The sequence below is a fragment of the Eschrichtius robustus genome, chromosome 3 (assembly GCF_028021215.1).
Source record: "Eschrichtius robustus isolate mEscRob2 chromosome 3, mEscRob2.pri, whole genome shotgun sequence".
Classification (NCBI taxonomy): Eukaryota; Metazoa; Chordata; class Mammalia; order Artiodactyla; family Eschrichtiidae; genus Eschrichtius; species Eschrichtius robustus.
Genome location: NC_090826.1, coordinates 69,854,232 through 69,879,616, shown reverse-complemented (window position 1 = coordinate 69,879,616; position 25,385 = coordinate 69,854,232).

Here is a 25,385-nt window from a genome sequence, read left to right as displayed (position 1 = left end):
AGCTTGTACTTAAAAATTTTGTTCTAGCCTTAACCTATCATTTTAAACCGCAAAATTTTTACCATTGGAGACACTATACAAAATCTCTTCAGACTCAGGGAAGATGTTTTCCTAACACATACTGCTGATATAGATAAGAAGAGTAATGGACAGGAAAGAACCTTCCAGAAAATAGATCCACAACAACAATGGGAAAAGTTCTTTGTAAATAAGAAAATAGTTATCTAATTAAAATATTTCTTTACACTTAGCATAAGAGGTCTTAATGAAGTCTATCAGAATATCTCCCATTCTTCCATTTCACACAGAAGTGATTACTGGTGTTATTGTGTCCCAGCTTCAGTGTATAGTAATAAGTGTGTATGTTGGATATGGGAATAACTTGCCCTTTTTGCACACAGGTTCCTGTACCTGGAGAATCCATTACTGATTCTGATGGAGAGGATAGTTCATCATCTGGATGACTGATCATCTGAACCTTGAATTGGATATTGTGACTGGAAATACTTTATATTGTCTCCCTTAGGGAAGCAATAAGTATTTTAAGTGAGTGAGAATGGGTAAAATGCATATTTAATGAAAAATAAGGTGGACTGCAGCATATAAGTGTCACATGATTCTTACCTTCTTCCAGCCCACACCATTAGATTTGATTTTCCAGGCTTTATTGTAGCTAGGTGTGGTGATGTCACTGGATGTTAATCAATGGAATGTGAGGGGACACATGTGCACCACTTCTAGGTCAAGTCATAAAGGTCTCCAATACATGATCCCCCTTTCTCACTCATTATTCTCTCTCTATGCATTTCTCAATAGGGTTCTTTGAATTGTCACTTTAAAGGGAGCCACACAGGAATTCCATCTGACAGGAATCACCAGGACCAGACCAATGAACAACTAATTCAAGGAACACTGTAGCTGCAAGATGGAAAATACCTTGGAAGTGGGCAATAACAGGTGTAGTGAGATCAGCTAAAAGCCTTGGTGAAATAGAAATTATGGAGAGGGAAATTTTAGAGATGGCATTAGGCACTCTCAAAAGCTGCTGAAAGATTGTATTAGTTTCCTAGGAATGCTGTAACAAATTATCACAAATGAAATGGCTTGAAAGAACAGAAATTTTAAAGTCACATTTCTGGAGACTAGAAGTCCAAAATCAGAGTATAAGCACACCCTCTACAGCCCCTCTGGCCTCTGGGATCCTTTCAGAATCATTCTTCTATTTTCTTGAAGGCTAACACAGGTTTGTGGCCAAATAGCCCTATCAGCCATTTCCTGCTTATAGACCCCAGATATTCAACAACCTTCTGTCATTTCTTCTCATCTCTGTCCCCTTCAGTTCAAACTGACAACATTTCTGCTGATTTGGTTGATTGGATCTATGAATCACATGTCTAATCTCTCCAGCAAAATTGGTCCAGCCACACTGGTGGTGTTCTCTCCAGAGCATGCTTTATCATTTTTTCCCGATATATATATATATATATATATATATATATATATATATATATATATATATATGGGCTGAAAATTTTTCAGATCCTCAAATTTTAGTCCCTATTTGTTATAGTTTCATCCTTAATTTCTTTTTTCCTTTTGTATTTTACTATAAGCAGCACAGCGTTAACTACGCTTTGCCTACCACACTTTGCTTGGAAATCCATTAAGCTAAATATACACATTCATCACCTACAAGTTCTACTTTCCACCTAACAATAGAACAAAACTCAGCTAAGTTTTCTGCCAATTTATAATGAGGATCACTTTTCCAAAGTTATTTCCAAAATCACATTCCTCATTCCATCTGAGATCCTCAGCAGAAGAATCTTCAGCTTTCATATTTCTACCAACAACCTTTTCAAGGCAATCTAGACTTTTTCTATCATGTACCTCAAAGTTTTGCCAGCCTCTATCCATTACCCCATTCCAAAGCCACTTGCACATTTGTAGATATTTGTTACAGCAGTACCCCAGTTCCTGGTATCCAAATCTATGTTAGTTTCCTATGGCTTCCATAGCAAATTAACACAAGGCACGTGGCTTAAAACAACAGAAATGTTTAATTTAAAATTTCTAGAGTCCCAAGCCTAAAGCCAAGGTGTAGGCAGAGCTCTGGTCTCTCTAAAGGCTCAAGGGGAAGCTCTGTTATACGCCATTCTTTTAGCTTCCAGTGCTGCTCTCAATACTCAGTGTGCCTCAGCTTGGGGCTGCACCACTCCAGCCTCTGGCTCCATCATCAAGTGATGTTCTCTCTCTGCATGTGTCTGTGTCTCTTCTACTCTTCTGATAAGAACACCTGTCATATTGGATTAAGGCCCACCCTAATTCATTATGTCTTTAACTTGATTACATCTGCAGTAATTATTTCCAAATAAGGTCACATTCACAGTTACTAGGGTTAGGACTTCAACATATATTCTTGAGTGACACAATTCAACCCATACCAGGGGTCAACAAAGAAAAGGTCTAATTTGTTTCCCTGGGGTTACTAATATAAAAATTATTGGTGACCTTAGCAAAAGCAATTAATAGATGTTATGTTATATAAGAATCAATAATGTTATATGATTACCAAAATAAATAATGCAACTTAAGATACATTATTACAGTTATATTATTAAAGATCGATATAATCCTTTGCTACTCTTTACTGGTCAAAGTATGCGTACATCACTGAATTTCATTCTGACAACACAATTTTAGGGAGTCTAGGAGAGTGACTTGCGTAGTTATATCTGGAAACAGCGATATATTTAAAAATAACGCATTTAGACTAGAAAAGACACTATTTAAGAGCTTTTGATGGCTATTTTTGATAGCTGTCTCTGATACTTGATAAACTAGAATTTAGTCGAGAGATTAGGTTTATCCTATGTAACTTCAGAAGATTGAGTTAAATTGAAGGTAGGTAAAGAATATTTCACCTCAATATGAGAAAGAATTTAATTGTTATAGGTGCTTAAAAATGAAATGTGCCTATTTAAATGATAGCAACCTCTACTTGAGTGAAGAACTTCCAAATGGTGCTAAACAATTGAAATTTGGGGTTGTTATAAAAAGAGAATCATAGGTCACATAAAAAATTGCAGTATCTTCAAATTTTCCCAAACCGTGTATTCTCTTATTCTTTTCAAAGATTGAGATGACTCAACCTAATTTTAGCTATTAAAAATTAGATAATAGACATAGAAATATATGCATTTCTCCCTATTGGCTATAACTGGACAAGCTTTATCCAACTCACTGAATATCTATGCTAAATTAATTTCTAATTTGGCTAACATTTAATTAGCTATAGTCTAATTCTCAGCCTATATTTATTCCCTTACTTTCAGCCTCTTTTCCTTACCATAACACTCACCTAACAATTACTTGTTTAATACTTGTCTACTACTCATATCGTAATTTCCATGGAAGTCTGGACCGTATCTGTTTTAAGCAAAGCTCTCAGTTCTGTATTTACATTATGTCTGATGTATAAAAGCTATACAACAAATTATCATAAATAATAAATGTACAGTTTTATCTGATTTATGAATATTTGGTCAACAGTTATTCTATCAACTCTTATAAACAATTGTGAAGGTCTTCTGCTGTTTTCCTACATATGGAATCAATGGCAGAAGAGAAATCAATGAGAGTTAATTAAAAAAAAACAACTTTTTGTTCAATGAATTTATTGTTTAATTTTATTACCAAATACATATTTTTATTAAAAGTTGGAAAAAACATGAGAATTAAAAAAGACAATAAATAAAATTATCTATAACTTGAATCTTCTCACACATAATAAACTACTGTCGTCATTCTCATGTACTTCATTTTAAAAATGGATGATTTTCATAAATGTGATTGCACCATATTTCATAATTTTTAATTTGGTATTCTATGATGTTCAATAAAAATCATAACTAGTACATTTTTTCACATTATTAAGACATTTAAATTGATGAAAATAATTCATCTATTTAGCACTCTTAAATAATTTTACTCTTTACTCAGCATTGAGGTTACTTCCAATTTTAATAGAATTTGTTTAATGAGTAGTTATGTGTTCACTATATTTAAGGCACTACTCTAGTTGTGGGGATACAGGAGTATACAGAAGAAGTCTTTCCTCTTCAGAAATTTATGTTCTATTTCAGAGAGATAGTAAATAAACAAGGTAATGTCCATGAGTGGAATGAAAGAAATTAAACAAAATGACTTGATAGAAATCTGAGATCAAAATGTAGAAAAGTAGCCCCCCATACAAAAAGTCGGGGTGAAACATTCCAAGGAGAGAAAAGGACAAGTTCAAATGCCCCTAGATATAACTAATTTTATGTTTTTTAGGCAAAGAAAAGTTAAGAGCCCAGAGCACAGCAAACAAAGTTGACCTTGGAGTGCTTTGTGGGCATCAGAGAATGTAGGATGCACTGTGGCTCCTGTTAAGAAGTTTGAATTTTACTTTAAGTGAGGTAAGATTCCATTAGAGGATTTAATAAAGGTGTGGCATTATCTGATTTATTGTTTTAGAAACTAAATTTTCTGCCCTGCAGAGAAAAGGTAAGGGTACCAGTAGAAACAGGGAGACCAGTTAGGAGGTATTGAAGTCATCTAAGATTAAACGCAGATATGGAACCAAGTTCTCTGCATAAAATCAGGAGCCATAAAAACTCCTGTCCTGTCTATGAAATCTGCATTAGAAACACCCTTGTCTGCTGTTCATTGTTCCACATGAAACTATTCAGACAGTCCTGGGGCTAGAGAATTTAGTAAGATTACCTGATACAAGACTAACATAAAAAATCTGTACATGTGCAAGAACAGATTAGTGATGAGTCCATCCACAATAACAATGAAATCTAAAGTTGTGATGTAAACAAAGATGGTAAATATTTTTAAGGAGCTAATTCTTTAACCAAAGAATTTATTACCAAATAATGAGCTATCCTAAAATTTAGTGGCTTAAAACAATCATCTCTCATCATGTTTTTGAGGAACTTCAGGGAGGTCAATAATGCTAGAGCCAAATAAGGAAGAGGGAGAATTGTAGCCAATGTGATTCAAGAAGTACTAGTGGGTTAGACCATGTAGGGCCTTTTAATATTAAAAAAAAATCCCAAATTACCCATGTATAGTGAAAAAGATAAATAAAACATGGAACATTCATAGGCTATAATCTCAGAGGTGATTAAATATTGACATAGTTATATAGCTAAATACATTGCAAAAAATTTAAAGCAATTGAAAAATGATGCACTCTCTGTGCTAGTATTTGAGTGAAATTCTAAAACAAAATCATTAAAGGTTACTATTAGAACATGAGCAGGAGACAGGCATGTCAAATTCATATTAGCAGTTTGGTTGCCTCTGACAAGATTCAGAATGCAAGAATGAGAATGCAAGGAGTATTTACCATATCTGTATTATGTTTATATGTAAAATATGACTATCTGAGGCAGATATTAAATTGTTTATATTCATTAATGCTAGATATACTATCCTCTGTACTTATGTATATGTGTCTGTGTGAGTGTGTGTATTTGTGGGTCAGTGTTCACGTGTATATATTTGTATGTCAGTGGATATGTAGGTATTTTCATTTAAACGACAAATTGTAAGGCTCTGTGATAGATTACCAACCTGAGACTTGGCCAACTGGTGGCATGTTATGGTGATGGTAGAGTCTGAAACCAGATGTAAATCCAATTCCCTGTCCTATTGATAAGGGAAACATCTCTACACCCATGTCCAGATTTAGGTTATGCACCTATTCTGCCCCATAACACACTCTGACAAACCCTCAACACAGATGTGTATGGGAACATGTGCACACAGACACACAGGGTTTGGTCTCACCGTTGTTTTTCATGAATTTCAACACTTCAGCAGTGAGGTGACCAAAAGACATATCTCCTGACAGATGCCCTACCAACTCCAACTTCCAATCCTCATCTCTTTGCGTTGTCTCTATAAGTGAATGAGCAAGAAACTTTATCTCCTCGTGCCTGAATATATTGCTTTTTCATGGAAAGAATACTGTGTTTGCAGGCCTCAAGGGCTTTCTACATTTCTATTCCATCAAGTTATAGAAAATTTTCACATTATTATTATTATTATTAATTGTGAATATTCTCTTGACACTTTCATTAGGAAATCTGGAGGTGGAGAAGAGTCATCTGTTTCAGATCATATCACCATCTTTCCCAAAGTGCTCTTAAATTGTTCTTGGGTAGTTCTCTAGGAAAATAAAATATATTAACAGCAATTGTCCAAATCTAGTTTGCTTTTAAGGTACGATTTTAAATTGAGAATCTTAGCCTTTTAAAAATTTGAAAAATTTTGATAAACCCTGCATCTGTGAAGTACCTGAATAGAAAACAAATGAATATTGGGATGCATGTGTCTTTTTGAATTACGGTTTTCTCTGGGTATATGCCCAGTAGTAGGAGTGCTGGGTCATATGGTAGTTCTATTTTTAGTTTTTTAAAGAACCTCCATAGCATTCTCCATAGTGGCAGTATCAATTTACATTCCCACCAAAAGTGCAAGAGGGTTCCCTTTTCTCCACAACCTCTCCAGCATTTGTTTGTAGATTTCCTAATGATGCCCATTCTAACCACTGTGAGGTGATACCTAATTGTAGTTTTGATTTGCATTTCTCTAATAATTAGTGATGTTGAGCAGCTTTTCATGTGCCCCTTGGCCATCTTTATGTCTTCTTTGGAGAAATGTCTATTTAGGTCTTCAACCCATTTTTTGATTGGGTTGTTTGTTTTTTTAATATTGAGCTGCATGAGCGGTTTATATATTTTGGAGAAAAATCCTTTGTCCATTGATTCATTTGCAAATATTTTCTCCCATTCTGATGGTTCTCTTTTCACCTTGTTTATAGTTTTCTTTGCTGTGCAAAAGCTTTTAAGTTTCATTAGGTCCCTTTTGTTTATTTTTGTATTTATTTCCATTAGTCTAGAAGGTAGGTCAAAAAAGATCTTGCTGTGATTTATGTCAAAGAGTGTTCTTCCTATGTTTTCCTCTAAGAGTTTTATAGTGTCCAGTCTTACATTTAGGTCTTTAATCCATTTTGAGTTTATTTCTGTGTATGCTGTTAGGGAGTGTTGTAATTTCATTCTTTTACATGTAGCTGTCCAATTATCCCAGCACCACTTATTGAAGAGACTGTCTTTTTTCCATTTTATATCCTTGCCTCCTTTGTCTTAGATTAGGTGACCATAGGTGCATGGGTTTATCTCTGGGTTTTCTATCCTGTTCTATTGAGCTATATTTCTGTTTCTGTGCCAGTACCATATTGTTTTGATTACAGTAGTTTTGTAGTATAGTCTGATTCATGGAGTCTGATTCCCCCATCTCCGTTTTATTTCCCTCAAGATTGATTTGGCTATTCGGAGTCTTTTGTGTATCCATACAAATTTTAAGACTTTTTGTTCCAGTTCTGTAAAACTTCCATTAGTAATTTGATAGGGATTGCATTGAATGTGTTGATTGTTTTGGGTAGTATAGTCATTTTCACAATATCAATTCTTCCAATACAAGAAGATGGTATACATCTTCATCTGTTTGTGTCATCTTTGATGTCTTTCATCAGTGTTTTATAGTTTTCTGAGTACAGGTCTTTTACCTCTTTAGGTAGGTTTATTCCTAGGTATTTTATTCTTTTTGTTGCAATGGTGAATGGGATGGTTTCCTTAATTTCTCTTTCTGATCTTTCATTGTTAGTGTATAGGAATGCAAAAGATTTCTGTGCATTAATTTTGTATCCTTCAACTTTACCAAATTCATTGATTAGCTCTAGGAGTTTTCTAGTGGCATCTTTAGGATTCTCTATGTATATTATCATGTCATCTGCAAACAGTGACAGTTTTACTTCTTCTTTTCCAATTTCTATTCCTTTTATTTCTTTTCCTTCTCTGATTGCCATGGCTAGGACTTCCAAAACTATACTGAATAATAGTGGTGAGACTGGACATCCTTGTCTTGATCCTGATCTTAGAGGGAATGCTTTCAGTTTTCCTCATTGAGAATGATGTTGGCTGTGGGTTTGTCATACATGTTCTTTATTATGTTGAAGTAGGTTCCCCCTATGCCCACTTTCTGGAGAGTTTTTATCATAAATGGGTGTTGAATTTTGTCAAAACTTTTTCTGCATCTATTGAGATGATCACATGGTTTTTATTCCTCAATTTGTCAGTATGGTGTATCACATTGATTGATTTGCGTATATTGAAGAATCCTTGCATCACTGGGATAAATCCCACTTGATAATGGTGTATGTTCCTTTTAATATGTTGTTGGATTCTGTTTGCTAGTACTTTTTTGAGGATTTTTGCATCTATATTCATCAGTGATATTGGTCTGCAATATTCTTTTTTTGTAGTATTTCTGTCTGGTTTTGGTTTCAGGGTAATGGTGGCCTCGTAGAATGAGTTTAGGAGTGTTAGTTCCTCTGCAATTTTTTGGAAGAGTTTGAGAAAGATGGGTGTTAGTGCTCTTCTAAATGTTTGCTAGAATTCGCCTGTGAAGCCGTCTGGCCCCGGACTTTTTTTTGTTGGAAGATTTTTAATCACAGTTTCAATCTCAGTGCTTGTGTTTGGTCTGTTCATATTTTCTATTTCTTCCTGGTTCAGTCTTGGAAGGTCATACCTTTCTAAGAATTTGTCCATTTCTTCCAGGTTGTCCATTTTATTGGTATAGAGTTGCTTGTAGTAGTCTCTTATGATGCTTTGTATTTCTGCGGTGTCTGCTGTAACTTCTCCTTTTTCATTTCTAATTTTATTGATTTGAGCTTCTCCCTCTTTTTCTTGATGAGTCTGGCTAAAAGGTTGTTAATTTTGTTTATCTTTTCAAAGAAACAGTTTTTAGTTTTATTGATTTTTGCTATTGTTTTCTTTGTTTCTATTTCATTTATTTCTGCTCTGATCTTTATGATTCCTTTCCTTCTACTAACTTTGGATTTTGTTTGTTTTTCTTTCTCTAGTTCCTTTAGGTATAAGATTAGATTGTTTATTTGAGATTTTTCTTGTTTCTTGAGTTAAGATTTTATTGCTATAAACTTCCCTTTTAGAACTGTTTTGCTGCATCCCATAGGTTTTGGATGGTTGTATTTCCTTGTCATTTGTCTCTGGTCAGTTTTTGATTTCCTCTTTGATATCTTTAGTGATCTCTTGGTTATTTAGTACCATATTGTTTAGCCTCCATGTGTTTTTGTTTTTTATGCTTTTTTCCCTGTAATTGATTTCTAATCTCATAGTGTTGTGGTCAGGAACGATGCTTGATATGATTTCAATTTTCTTAAATTTTCTGAGGCTTGATTTGTGACCCAACAAACGATCTATCCTGGAGAATGTTCTGTGTGCACTTGAGAAGAAAGTGTAATCTGCTGTTCTTGGATGGAATATCCTATAAATATCAATTAAATCTATCTGGTCTATTGTGTCATATTAAGCTTGTATTTCCTTATTAATTTTCTGTCTGGATGATCTGTCCATTGGTGTAAGTGAGGTGTTAAATTCCCCTACTATTATTGTGTTATTGTTGATTTCCTCTTTTATAGCTGTTAACATTTGTCTTATATATTGTGGTGCTCCTATGTAGGGTGCATATATAATTTTAATTGTTATATCTTCTTCTTGGATTGATCACTTAATCATTATGTACTGTCCTTCCTTCTTTCTTGTAACATTCTTTATTTTAAATCTATTTTATCAGATATGAGTATTGTTACTCCAGCTTTCTTTTGATTTAAATTAGCATGAAATATCTTTTTCCATCCCCTAACTTTAAGTCTGTATGTGTCCTTAGGCCTGAAGTGGCCCTCTTGTAAACAACATGTATATGGGTCTTGTGTTTGTATCCATGCAGTGAGCCTGTTTCTTTTGGTTGGAGCATTTAATCCATTCACATTTAAGGTAATTTTCGATATGTATTACCATTTTCTTAATTTTTTGGATTTGTTATTCTAGGTCTTTTCCTTGTCTTGTGTTTTCTGCCTAGAGAAGTTCCTTTAACATTTGTTGTAAAGCTGGCTTGGTAGTGCTGAATTCTCTTAGCTTTTGCTTGTCTGTAAAGGTTTTATTTTCTCTGTCAAATCTGAATGAGATCTTTGCTGGTTAATCTTGGTTGTAGCTTTTTCCCTTTCATCACTTTAAATATGTCCAGCCACACCCTTCCGGCTTTCAGAGTTTCTGCTGAAAGATCAGCTGTTAACCTTATGGGGATTCCCTTGTATGTTACTTGTTGCTTTTCCCTTGCTGCTTTCAATATTTTTTCTTTGTATGTGATTTTTGATAGTTTGATTAATATGTGTCTTGGCATGTTTCTCCTTGGATTTATCCTGTACGGGACTCTCTGCACTTCCTGGAGTTGACTGACTCTTTGCTTTCCCATATTAGGGAACTTTTCAACTATAATCTCTTCAAATATTTTCTCAGTCCCTTTCTTTTTCTCTTCTTCTTCTGGGACCCCTATAGTTCAAATGTTGGTGTGTTTAATGTTGTCCCAGAGGTCTCTTAGGCTGGGTTCATTTCTTTTCATTCTTTTTTCTTTATTCTGTTCCGTGGCAGTGAATTCCACCATTCTGTCTTCCAGGTCACTTATCTGTTCTTCTGCCTCAGTTATTCTGCTATTGATTCCTTCTAGTGTATTTTTTCATTTCAGTTATTGTATTGTTCATCTCCATTTGTTTGTTCTTTAATTATTCTAGATCTTTGTTAAACATTTCTTGCATCTTCTCGATCTTTGCCTCCATTCCTTTTCCTAGGTCCTGGATCATCTTCACTACCATTATTCTGAATTCTTTTTTTGGAAGGTTGCCTATCTCCACTTCATTTAATTGACTTGCTGGGTTAATATCTTGTTCCTTCGTCTGATATATATTCCTCTACTATTTCCTTTTGTCTATCTTTCTGTGAATGTGGTTTTCGTTCCACAGGCTGCAGGACTGTAGCTCTTCTTCCTTCTGCTGTCTGCTCTTTGGTGGATGAGGCTATCTAAGAGGCTTGTGTTAGCCTCCTGATGGGAGGGACTGCTGGTGGGTAGAGCTGGGTGTTGCTCTGGTGGGAAGAGCTCAGTAAAACTTTAATCTGCTTGTCTGCTGAAGGGTGGGGCTGATTTCACGCCCTGTTGGTTGTTTGGCCTGAAGTGACCCAGCACTGGAGGCTACAGGCCCTTTGGTGGGGCTAATGGTGAACTCCAGGAGGACTCATGCCAAGGAGTACTTCCCACAACTTCTACTGACAGTGTCCTTGTCCTCACGGTGAGCCACAGCCACCCCCTGCCTCTGCAGGAGACCCTCCAACACTAGCAGGTAGGTCTGGTTCAGTCTCCTATGTGGTCACTGCTCCTTCCTTCTGGGTTCTGATATGCACACTACTTTGTGTGTACCCTCCAAGAGTGGAGTCTCTCTTTCCCCCAGTCTTGTTGAAGTCCTACAATCAAATCTCGCTAGCCTTCAAAGTCTGACCCCCTGGGAATTCCTCCTCCTGTTGCCAGACCCCCAGGTTAGGAAGCCTGATGTGAGGCTTAGAACCTTCACTCCAGTGGGTGGACTAGGGTGGTATAATTGTTCTCCAGTATGTGATTCACCAACCCAGAGGTTATGGGATATGATTTTGTGATTGCACTCCTTCTACAGTCTCATTGCAGCTTCTCCTTTGTCTTTGGATGTAGCGTATTTTTTTGGTGAGTTGCAGTGTCTTCCTGTTGATGACTGTTCAGCTGTTAGTTGTGATTCTGGTATTCTCACAAGAGGGAGTCTTTTTTTCTCTTTTTGTGAGTGTGTGTGTGTAGGTTTCTTCGTGTGATTTTGTTTGTTTAGTTTTGCCTTTACCATTTGTCTCAGGGTTCTGTCTGTTCGTTTTTTTGTTTTTTCTGTATTGTTTTATTTTGTTCTGTTTTTCTCTTTTTATGAGTGTGTGTGTTTGTGTGTGTTTTTCTTTGTGTGATTTTGTCTGTTTAGTTTTGCTTTTGCCATTTGCATTGGGGTTCTGTCTCTTTGTTTTCTTTTTTTTTCTTCAGTGCCATTTGGCTGACAGGGTCCTGGTGCTCCAGCCGGTTGTTGGGCCTGAGCTTCCGGGGTGGGAGAGCTGAGTAGAGGCCATTGGACAACCACAGGCCTCCCGGTCCCATGCAATATTAATTGGTGTAAGCTGTCCCAAAGACATCCATCTCAACACTAAAACACAGGTCCACCCAACAACCTGCAAACTTCAGTGCTGCACACCCATGCCAAACAACTAGCAAGACAGGAACACAAACCCAACCACTAGTGGAGAGTCTGCCTAAAGTCATAGTAAGTTCACAGACACCCAAAACACACCACTGGATAAGACCCTGCCCACCAGAAGGACAAGATCCAAACCCACCCACCAGAAAACAGGTACCAGTTCCCTCCACCAGGAAACCTACACAAGCCACTAAACCAACATCACCCACTGGGGGCAGACACCAAAAATAAGAGGAACTATGAACCTGCAGCCTGAGAAAAGGAGACCCCAAACACAGTAAGTTAAACAAAATGAGAAGACAGAGAAATACGCAGGAGATGAAGAAGCAAGTTAAAAACTCACCAGACCAAACAAATGAAGAGGAAATAGGCAGTCTACCTGAAAAAGAATTCAGAGTACTGAGAGTAAAGATGATCCAAAATCTTGGAAATAGAATGGAGAAAATAAAGAAACATTTAACAAGGACCTAGAGGAACTAAAGTGCAAACAAACAATAATGAACAATGCAATAAATGAAACTAAAAATACTCTAGGGCTTCCCTGGTGGCACAGTGGTTGAGAATCTGCCTGCTAATGCAGGGGACACGGGTTCGAGCCCTGGTCTGGGAAGATCCCACATGCCGCGGAGCAACTAGGCCCGTGAGCCACAACTACTGAGCCTGCGCGTCTGGAGCCTGTGCTCCGCAACAAGAGAGGCCACGATAGTGAGAGGCCCGCGCACCGTGATGAAGAGTGGCCCCCACTTGCCGCAACTAGAGAAAGCCCTAGCACAGAAACGAAGACCCAACATAGCAATCAATCAATCAATCAATTAATCAATAAAATAAATCTTAAAAAAAAAATACTCTAGAAGGAATCAATAGCAGAATAACTGAGGCAGAAGAACAGATATGTGACCTGGAAGATAGAATAGTGGAAATAACTGCTGCAGAGCGGAAGAAAGAAAAAAGAATGAAAAGAATTGAGGGCAGTCTCAGAGACTTCTGGGACAACATTAAATGCACCAACATTCAAATTATAGGGGTCCCAGAAGAAGAAGAGAAAACGAAAGGCTCAGAGAAAATATTTGAAGAGTTTATAGTCATAAACTTCCCTAACATTGGAAAGGCAATAGTCAATCAACTCCAGGAAGTGCAGAGACTCCCATACACATTAAATCCAAGAAGAAATATGCCAAGACACATATTAATCTAACTATCAAAAATTAAGTACAAGGAAGAAATATTAAAAGCAGCAAGGGAAATGTAACAAATAATATACGAGGGAATACTAGTAAGGTTAACAGCTGATCTTTCAGCAGAAACTCTGCAAGCCGGAAGGGAGTGGCAGGACATATTTAAAGTGATGAAAAGGAAATACCTGCAACCAATATTAGTCTACCCAGCAAGGATCTCATTCAGTTTTGACAGAGAAATTAAAACTTTTACAGACAAGCAAAAATGAAGAGAATTCAGCACCACCAAACCAACTTTTAAAAAAATGCTAAAGGAACTTCTCTAGGCAGGAAACAAAAGAGGAGGAAAAGACCTACAAAAACAAACCCAAAACAATTAAGAAAATGGTAATAGGAACATACATATCAATAATTACCTTAAATGTGAACAGATTAAATGCTCCAACCAAAAGACATAGACTGGCTGAATGAATACAAAAACAAGACGCATATATATGCTGTCTACAAAAGACCCACTTTAGACCTAGGGACACATACAGACTGAAAGTGAGGGGATGGAAAAAGATACTCCATGCAAATGGAAATCAAAAGAAAGCTGGAGTAGCAATTCTCATATCAGACAAAATAGACTTTAAAATAAAGACTATTACAAGAGACAAAGAAGGCCACTACATAATGATCAAGGGATCAATACAAGAAGATATAACAATTGTAAATGTTTATGCATCCAACATAGGAGCACCTCAAAACATAAGGCAAATGCTAATAGCCATAAAAAGGGAAATTGACAGTAACACAATAATAGTAGGGGACTTTAACAACCCACTTTCACCAATGGACAGATCATCCAAAATGAAAATAAATAAGGAAACACAAACTTTAAGTGACACATTAGCCCACATGGACTTAATTGATATTCATAGGACATTCCATCCAAAGCTTTTGACAAAATTCAACACCCATTTATGATAAAAACTCTCCAGAAAGAGGGCATAGAGGGAACCTACCTCAACATCATAAAGAACATATTTGACAAACCCACAGTCAACAGCATTTTCAATGGTGAAAAACTGAAACCATTTCCTCTAAGATCAGTAACAAGACAAAGGTGCCCACTGTCACCACTATTATTCAACATAGTTTTGGAAGTTTTAGCTATGGCAATCAGAAGAGAAAAAAGAAATCAAATCAGAAAAGAAGAAGTAAAACTGTCACTGTTGCAAATGACATGACACTATACATAGAGAATCCTAAAGATGTTACCAAAAAACTACTAGAGTTAATCAATAAATTTGGTAAATAGCAGGACACAAAATTAATGCACAGGAATCACTTGCATTCCTATATACTAATGATGAAAAATATGAAAGAGAAATTAAGGAAACCACCCCATTTACCATTGCAACAAAAATAATAATATACCTAGGAATAAACCTACCGAAGGAGGCAAAAGACCTGCATGCAAAAAACTATAAGACAATGATGAAAGGAATTAAAGAGGATACAAACAGATGGAGAGGTATACCATGTTCCTGCATTGGAAGAATAAACATTGTGAAAAAGACTATACCACCCAAAGCAATCTACAGATTCAGTGCAATCCCTATCAAACAACCAATGGCATTTTTCACACAAGTAGATAAAGAAATTTCACAATTTGTATGGAAACACAAAAGACCCCGAGTAGCCAAAGCAATCTTGAGAGAGAAAAACGGAGCTGGAGGAATCAGACTCTCAGACTTCAGACTATACTACAAAGTTACAGTAATCAAGACAGTATGGTACTGGCACAAAAACTGAAATATAGATCAACGGAACAGGATAGAAAGCCCAGAGATAAACCCATGCACATATAGTCACCTTATTTTTGATAAAGGAGGCAAGAATATACAATGGAGAAAAGACAGCCTCTTCAAAAATTGTTGCTGGGAAAACTGGACAGCTACATGTAAAAGAATGAAATTAGAATACTCCCTAACACCATACACAAAAAATAAACTCAAAATGGATTAAAGACCTAAATGTAAGGCCAGACACTATTAAACTCTTAGAGGAAAACATAGGCAGAACACTCTATCACATACATCACAGCAATATCCGTTTTGACCCACCTCCTAGAGAAATGGAAGTAAAAACAAAAATAAACAAGTGGGACCCAATGAAACTTAAAAGCTTTTGCACAGCAAAGGAAACAAGATCAAAAGACAACCCTCAGAATGAGAGAAAATATTTGCAAATAAAGCAACTGACAAAAGATTAATCTCCAAAATATACAGGCAGCTCATGCAGCTCAGTATCAAAAAAAGAAACAACCCAATCCAAAAATGGCAGAAGATCTAAATAGACATTTCTCCAAAAAAGATATACAGATTGCCAACAAACACATGAAAGGATGCTCAGCATCACTAATCATTAGAGAAATGCAAACCAAAACTACAATAAGATATCACCTCACAGCAGTCAGAATGGCCAGCATAAAAAAATCTACAAACAATAAATATTGGAGAGGGTGGGGAGAAAAAGGAACCCTCTTGCACTGTTGGTGGGAATGTAAATTGATACAGCCTCTATGGAGAACAGTATGGAGGTTCCTTCAAAAAAAACTAAAACTAGAGCTACCATATGACACAGCAATCCCACTACTGGGCATATACCCTGAGAAAACCATAATTCAAAAAGAGTCATGTACCAAAATGTTCATTGCAGCACTATTTACAATAGCCAGAACATGGAAGCGACCTAAGTGTCTATCAACAGATGAGTGGATAAAGAAGACGTGGCACATATATAAAATGGAATATTACTCAGCCATAAAAAGAAACGAAATTGAGTTATTTGTAGTGAGGTGGATGGACCTAGAGTCTGTGATACAGAGTGAAGTAAGTCAGAAAGAGAAAAACAAATACTGTATGCTAACACATATATATTAAATATTAAAAAAAAAAAAATGGTTCTGAAGAGCCTAGGGGCAGGACAGGAATAAAGACGCAGACATAGAGAATGGACTTGAGTACATGGTGGGGGAAGGGGAAATTGAGACGAAGTGAGAGAGTAGCATTGACATATATACACTACCAAATGTAAAATAGATAGCTACTGGGAAGCAGCCACATAGCACAGGGAGATCAGCTCGGTGCTTTGTGACTACCTAGAGGGGTGGGATGGGGAGGGTGGGAGGGAGATACGTGGATATATGTATACATATAGCTAATTCACTTTGTTATACAGCAGAAAGTAACACATCATTATAAAGCAAGTATACTCCAATAAAGATGGAAAAACAAAAAAAACTGCTTCACCCAGAAAGGATTCAATCATCCTGGGAACCAGGCTGCAATCCAATCTTTTTTCCATTTGCAATAAGCATCCCACATCTCTGTTTTAAAGGAAATTTAAATGTGGATGAAGCTGATGAGCTTGCAGTTTGACATTTGGATATTTTCTCCAGTGGACTAAAGATGATAAATCATTATTGATCCCACTGAACTGAAGAAAATGTGAATATTTTGTCAGGGATTAAATATTTTCAATTCACTCAATGACGACATATGAAGATATGGTTCCCATTTTTGGCATCTCATATTTAACAAAATTAACAAAATCAATAAAATTATGCAATCCCCATCAGGATGATATGAATACTTTATGATATATTTTTTATGATATATTTTTAATCTAGAGAATCTTATTATGAATTAAGCTGGTAATTGTAAAAATATATACGTTTTTCCTATTTGGACTTGTAATCTAATTGAAGCTACCGATATCTTTTCTCTAATGCAAAGAGGTAAAGTTTAGAATTAAAGTCAGTGTAGTAAGATTAGTTTTGGTAATGTCACTGGTATTTTAAAATCTAAGTTTCATTCATATAGTAATGTTTAGCTCAATCAAAAAATATATACTGCTCAATGATTACTGCTCAATGTTTTGATTACTGCTCAATGTTGATTTGAGCAGTAATTTGATTACTGCTCAATGTTTAGTTAGTATCTGCTTCTTTTGTTTATCTGTTTTGACCTGGTGCTGCCCTAGGCATGGAACATACAAAAAGGAGTAAGACACTAACCAAGCTCTTGGGCAATTTAGAGTTTATTTTTATTTACATTTTAGGAGATATTTAAAGACAGTCAGTTTTTTTGATTTGTTTTGTTTTGTTTTGTTTTGGCCACGCCGTGTGGCATGGGGGATCTTAGATCCCTGACCAGGGATCAAACCCATGCACTCTGCATTGGGAACGTGAAATCTTTACCACGGGACTGCCAGGAAAGTCCCTAAGGACACTCGACTTTTGCAAAGTGAGCTTCTCTCTACACTCAATGGCGAGAACTAACTAAGCAAAGTTTTGCTTAATAAATGAAACTTATAAGCCTTAAATAATATCTATTCAATGATTCCCAACTATGTTATCTACTATGATTCCTAAGTATATTATTTATACTTTAAATTCTGAGCCATATACTCTACTTCATACTCTTCTAGACGTCTAATCACAAATTCCCAAATAAAACTTTTTAATTTTTTACTCAAGTCTACTTCTTCCCTTGTTTTCAGTATCTCATTGCTCCATTTTCTTTCTTTTAAATTGTGGCTGAACCCTTTAAGCATTAATTGAGGAGAAATATGCAAGGAAAATAAAGGCTATGCTAATTTAAATCTCTGGGATTTAAATTTCAAATTTGTTGTAATATTATCCATCATTATTCTTTATTTTCCTTTATTTAATGAATACATTTTGAGCACCCAATCTGATACTCATATCTTCTATTTTTATATACATTTGTAGCTATATTTATTAAGGTTTCTCAGCAGTGGGAAAGTTTGGATTATTTACTTTATTCTTCAATGTTTCCTCCATATCTTTGCTCATGTTGCATTTTCTGAATTCTACTTGTGTTATTTTTCCTGTAACTTTATTGAAGTAAAATTGACAAATAAAATTGCATATATTTAAAGTATATAATATGATGATTTGATATATGTACACCTTGTGAAATATTTATCACAATCACATTAATTAACACATCTGTCATTCACACAGTTACCATTTTTTTTATAGTGAGAATACGTAAGATTTACTCTCTTAGCAAATATCAAGTATACAATATTATTAATTATAGTCATGATGTTGTATATTAGATCCTCAGAATTTATTCATTTTATAACTGAAAGTTTGTATCCTTTGATCAACATCTCCCCACCCCTTAACCCCTAGCTACCACCATTTTACTCCCTGTTTCTAGGTGTTCAAGTGTTTATTAATTAACCTTTTTTTTTTTTTTTTTTTTGGATTTCACATATCAGTGATACTATACAGTATTTGTCTTTGTCTGGCTTATTTCACTTAACATAGTGCCAACCAGTTTCATTCATGCTGTTGCAAATGGCAAGATTCCCTTCTTTTAAAGGCTGAATAATATTCCATTATAGAGAGATGGATAGATAGATAGATAGATGATAGATAGATAGATAGATAGATAGATAGATAGATAGAGATAGATAGAAAGTTCAATCTCACATTTTCTATATTCATTCATCTGTCAACAGACACTTAGGTTCTTTCCATATCTTGCTTCTTGAGAATAATGTTACAATGAAGATGGGAGTGCAGGTATCTTTTCAAGATACTGATTTTGTTTCCTTCATGTATGTACTCAGAAATAGGATTGTTGGAACATATGGTAGTACTCTTTTTAATTTTTTGAGGAACGTCCATAATGTTTTTCATAATGGCTGTCTCAATTTACATTCCCACCAGCAATGCACAGGGTTCCCTTTCTCAACATTCTGTCAGCATTTGTTATCTCTTGTCTTTTTGGTAATAGCTATTCTAACAGGTGTGAGGTAATATCTCATTGTGGTTTTGATTTGCATTTCCCTGATGATTAGTGATGTAGATCACCTTTACATGTACTTGTTTGCCATTTGAATGCCATCTGTGGAAAAATGCCTATTCAGGTCCTTTGTCCTTTAAAATTGGATTTTTTATTTCTCTGTTATTGACTGTATGAGTTCTTTATATATTTTAGATATTAACTTATTACCAGATATATGGTTTGCAAATATTTTCTCCAGTTCAGTAGGTTGCCTTTCATTTTCTTGATGACTGATTGATGATTTCCTTTGCTGTGCAGAAGATTTTTAGTTTGAGATGGTCCCATTTGTTTACTATTGCTTTTGTTGCCAGTACTTTTGATGTCATACCCAAAATCTCATTGCCAAGACTAATATCAAGGACATTTTTTCCTATGTTTTCTTCTGAGAATTCTACCATTTCTGATATTACATTTAAGTTTTTATTCCATTTCTAGTTGGTTTTTGTGAGCGCTGTAAGATAGAGGTCCAGTTCCATTCTGCATGTAGATATCAAGTTTTCCCAGCACCATTTTTGGAATAGACTACCATTTTCCATTGTGTGTTCTTGGTGTCCTTGTCAAAGGTTAGTTAACTGCGTATGTATGGGTGTATTTCTGGACTCTTTATTCTGTTCTATTAATCTACGTGTCTGTTTTTATGTCAATATGAATATGAATGTTAGAAATTTTTTCCATTTCTGTGAATAATTCTATTGGAATATTATATAGATCACTTTGGGTAATACGAACATTTCAACAATGTTAATTCTTCCAACACAAGAACATAAGATATCTTTTGATTTTTTTATTTTTTGTCTTTCTTGTGTTCTTTCTTAATCAATCTTAATGTTAATGGGCCAAGATTAATACTGTATGGGTTTTCTTACAATTTCCCTTTCTGCTTTCAAACTAAAGAGAAATTTGGCTTTGCTGGATCAGTTTTCTCTTCATCTTGCACTGAAAATAAAATTCTGCTATTGCTTTATCTGTTCTTCTGTGTGTGTGTGTGTGTGTGTGTGTGTGTGTGTGTGAAGTAAAGCTAAGAGGAAATTGAGGCCCCACCCACTTCTGACAAGTGGTCTGAAATGAGAGACACCTCCTTTTAGACATCCTACCTCCCGCTCTACAAAGTTTGATTGGAAGGTAAATATGCACCTGGTTCCAAGCTAATCATTTTTTTTTAAACACTTTTGAAATGGAGTTTTGACTGACCAGGGGAAATACTATAGTCCTGTAACAACTGATCATCAGACCCTGACTCACGAAGAAAGCCTGAGGGAATGAAGCCAAGGTAGGCAGAGAACAACCTATAGAAAAAGAACAAGAGATCCATCTTTGTCCTCCTTGTTCTGTCCTTCCCTATGGTTGGGGCATGTGAGCAGGTATACTTTCTCTTGTACCCAATGTTCCTGTTTTCGCTTTGCCTTTAGTGTTAAAAATTTGATTTTTTTTTTTTTAATTTTTTTGCCAAGTGCTCCTTTCAACTTGCAGTTTGACATTTCCTTTATTCCAGAAGAATTTTCTTCTTTTATATACTGGTTATTGTTCTTCACTTGTTTTAATTTCTCTCTCCTACATACAGCTCATCTGCATCTTGGATCTCTGGTCACTGTTCTGCATATAAAGGCCTCCACATCCAACTCCCACAAGATTCACTTGTCTTGTTCTGTCTGCTGATATTCGAGAGAAATTTTCAGGTTTGTCTTTGTAATTACGGACTTCATTTCTAACAATGTCAATTGTGCTCGTTCCTAAATCTAATGCCTTTCAAAATTCTGTAATTAATCCATTTTTTTAAGTTTTTTTCTTTTACTCAAATTTCTTCTACAACCTGTAGTTACCTACCTTAAAGCCACTTAACAATTTTAAGTATCAGTTTATGTCTTATTATCTCATATTTCCTACAGATCATGTGCACATACATTTTATTGAGACAACAATCTGTTAGTAAATTCTCAGAACATCTCCAACTGTAAAGTATGTTCATTACTAAGCTCTTCTATACTGTGAATGCTAAATTGCTTCTCATATTGCAGAATTGCTTCTAGGCTCCTTTGACCTGCAGTCTCCCTTATACAAGACAGTGATGAAATATTTTCAAGACTAGCTTTTGCCATTATCAATATGATTATGTTTTCTATTGATCCTATCACTCTCAAGTATTAAGCCTAAAAGCCTAGACCTTAGTCAGATGGATTTAAACTTCACCTAAATTTCTCTGTGGAACATTTACTTTATAACTTGTCTCTGGAAAAATAATGAATTAGTTTTATCAAAGAATAAAAAACCCTAAATTATCTGAAGCATTAACTATATTTCTCTCTTTCCAATGAATGAAAATTCAGCCCTAGAATATATCACTTTCATTGCTTTTCCAAGATATACATTTTTTCCTATTGCTGTCATTGGAAAGCAGAAAAGAAAGGATCAAACTATTCCAGGAAAGAATTTTGTTTCTGGGAGGTGAAATCCTGGAAGGAATCTGGGAAGAATTAGTAGATAATTACTTAGTCATGGCATTTTATAACAAAAATTTTTCTGTAGCATAAGGGAAGAGTTCAATCCCTATCAACTGTGGCAGAGAGGGATTGAAATATTATACATGGGATATTCCTGAATGGTCCCGATATTTTTTTCAAGATTTTATTCATGCTTCTGGTAGTGGAAACTCCGAGTTATCTTACTTTTCATTTTCATAATTATGTCAGGAACTGAAAGATGGGAAAATGGATGTCATAGCTTTCCATTAAAAAATCTGGGAGAATAAAATAATACATTTTATTGTCCTTTTCTGTACTACAATTAATATTACAACCCTTATTCATTAATTTTTACAAAAGAATGTTATTCTCTGAAAACTATAAGACTGGGTGTTAGTAGACTTCCAGCATCACAGACATTGTTACTGTCAGGTATAACAATATCTGACATATAATAACTGAGTGTGTGTGTATATGTATATACACATATACATATAAATATATTGCGTATATAGTTATTAAATCTATATTTTGATTCTTAGAAATATATCTAAGATAGGTGTGCCAGGTAAAATATCAATTTTAAGTAGAAGAAACTAATATTTACAAAGATTAATTAATTTGGCCAAAGTTAAACTGGTAGAAAATGAGAAAGCAAGAGTTAATACTGAGACTTTTTTTTTTTTTTAACTTATTTATTTATTTATTTATTTTTGGCTGTGTTGGGTCTTCGTTTCTGTGCGAGGACTTTCTCCAGTTGCGGCAAGTGGGGGCCACTCTTCATCGCGGTGCGCGGGCCTCTTACTGTCGCGGCCTCTCCCGTTGCGGAGCACAGGCTCCAGACGCACAGGCTCAGTAGTTGTGGCTCACGGGCTTAGTTGCTCCGTGGCATGTGGGATCTTCCCAGACCAGGGCTCGAACCCGTGTGCCCTGCATTGGCAAGCAGATTCTTAACCACTGCGCCACCAAGGAAGCCCAATACTGAGACTTTTAAAATCCAGAACGGATTTTTTTTCCCCATGTAGTATTTCACCTATTAAATTTTTTAAACATATATTTTCAATGTTCAGAAAATACAATTTAAATAGCTCTACCTCAGAAGTGTCATGTAAGAGAATTAAATTATTTCATTTAAAAAGTTTCCAGTGATCCATGAAATATCTTTTAATAGGAAATTACTTATGGATCAATGCAATGTGTTTTGCCTGATTGATCCATAAGTAATTTCCTGAGATACAATGGGCCTGATTCTACCTGATTTATCTACCTATGGCTAAATATATAAATAAATTGATGACTGTCTCTCTTTCTCTCTCTCTCTCTGCTTCTCTCTCTTTTTAAATACTGATTAAATTCCTCTAGGGCATGAGTATTTTACATATCTACTATGATACAAAAGACTAAGTGAGTTTTATTAAAATATGAAGATTTACTTCCTTTGCTCAGTGGTTGAATCTCTGATATAGAAGCAACTATGGTTAATATGAAGAACTAAACACATTATAAGCACTTAACATTAATTACTCCTTTTCATACAGGGACATGATTCTAAGCTAATGAATATGTCCTTGTAAGTATTTGAGCAAGTTTTCTTAAGTCACCATCCAAAGAGCATCTGCTTTGTACTATTTTCTGAAGAAGCTGATGGATTTCTCCAAGACCTCCAGATCTAATTCATTTCCTTTTGAACTATAGACAATACTACAGATGTAGCTAATTAAATTAGGTGGACAGGTCAGCAAAGTTCATTGTTCTATAGAGGAAATAAGTATTTCATTGTCTTTTTATTTAATTTTTCCAAATAAGTTATAACTTTGTATACCACATAGAATTGCCTCAGTTTACAAATGTTTATCTTTATTTATGCACTCATTCCTTTGTTATCCATATAGTCAATAAATACTTATTGAAAGTTTATTCTGTTCCAGGCAATATTTTGGACACAGTTATGGTGATAGTCAATAACTGACATGTATCCTTTCGTTCCGGAACTTAGAGTTTACTGCCAAAAATCAAATTTATTCAGATAAGCACAAAAATAAATGTAAAATTACCAGTGTGATAAAAGTGAGCAATACTTAAAAGGAAAGGTATATGGAGATGTGAGAATAGATATAGGGAGACCTGACCGACCCTACGGAGCTAAGAAGATAGGAGGGAGGATTTGAACTGAGATCTAAAGGAGTAATAGAAGTTAACTAGACAGAATGGCAATGTAGCCAGGGAGTCTGTTCCAGGATAAGGGAATAGCATGTATTTAAATTAAGAGCATATATAGAGCTGCTTAAGTTTGCGCATCAATAAAGAGTATGTATTAAAAAAAAATGATGTAATGCAATGCTCCTGCTTTGGGACACTTATATTTGTTGTCCCCTGCAACAAATTCTCTTTCCCCCAACTATGTTATGAACATGGTCAAATATCCTCTTTGCATAGAGATCTTTCTTGACTACCTCTTCTAAAAATACAAAATTATTCTTTCAGCCCCAAAATTTCTACCCTTTAACATGCTCATCATATTTGTCCATTATATAATACACAGCATCTGACAAATTCTATGTTTTTTATGTTTTTATTGTCTGTTTTCTCTCACTAGATTTCCTGAGAGCAAGGATCATTATTCCCTTGGATGTAGGGGGTTCAATAAATATTACTGAATGCTAAGATGGATAAAATAACCTTTCTGAATACTCACTATATGCCAGTTACTTTGCTATTTTTTAAATATACATTCTCCCATATCATCCTCTTAAAGCTGAAAGTTCACTTTATTCCCATTATACTAAAGGGGCATTTAGGGCTTGGATAATTCAGCAACTTGTCCATGATCATACTATTAGCAAACGGCAAAGGTAGAAATTGGACTTAGCTCTATTTTACTTAAAATTCCATACTTTTGAAAACTACACTGCACTGCATTCTGACTTTTTACTTTGTTACCAGAAACTCTGTTGCTAGAACTATAAATAAAATAGAAAGAAGAGGAAAATGAGTTCCAAGGTATAAATAATTCTTCTCATTGGTTCTCTCCTCTGTATAAAGGAAGTAAATATTCTAACACAGCTACACATTTTTGGGTAGTCCCTTGTTAAGTGACCTTGACAAATATATTTATTAACTAGAAATGAGTCACCTAGTTCCAAGTAAGTGGCATATAAAGCCCAGTGGATTCTTTTGTGCAGCTGAACCAGTCTTAACTAGGTCTCATATGCTTGGAATACAAAATAAAACAATAAAGTTTTAAAAAAGGAGCAATTACCTCCCCAGTCACCTTCACAATTGATTCAGTAAAGGAGACAGGACTTGCCTCCATGCCCCTTCATGGCCAGGTAGACATTTTATTAAAGGGTCTTTTTCTAAATGACCCACAAATCACTGCATCACTACACTGCAATATTTTGTTGTCTTAGTTGGCATAATTTCCAGTCCTCTACCTTAAGCAGGCTAAATTCTCACACCAACATTTCAGCATTTCTGGTTGGTTCCTTTCTGGCTTTCATATTTGTAAAGATGCCAGTACATCCCTTTCACATATGAGCCAGACTTGGACAATCTTCATAAACATAGGAAGAATCTCCATGACACTAATATGAGGCTGACTTGGCAGAAGGAAATCACTGCTTTCCCCCAAGCATGGAAAAGTGCACAAGGT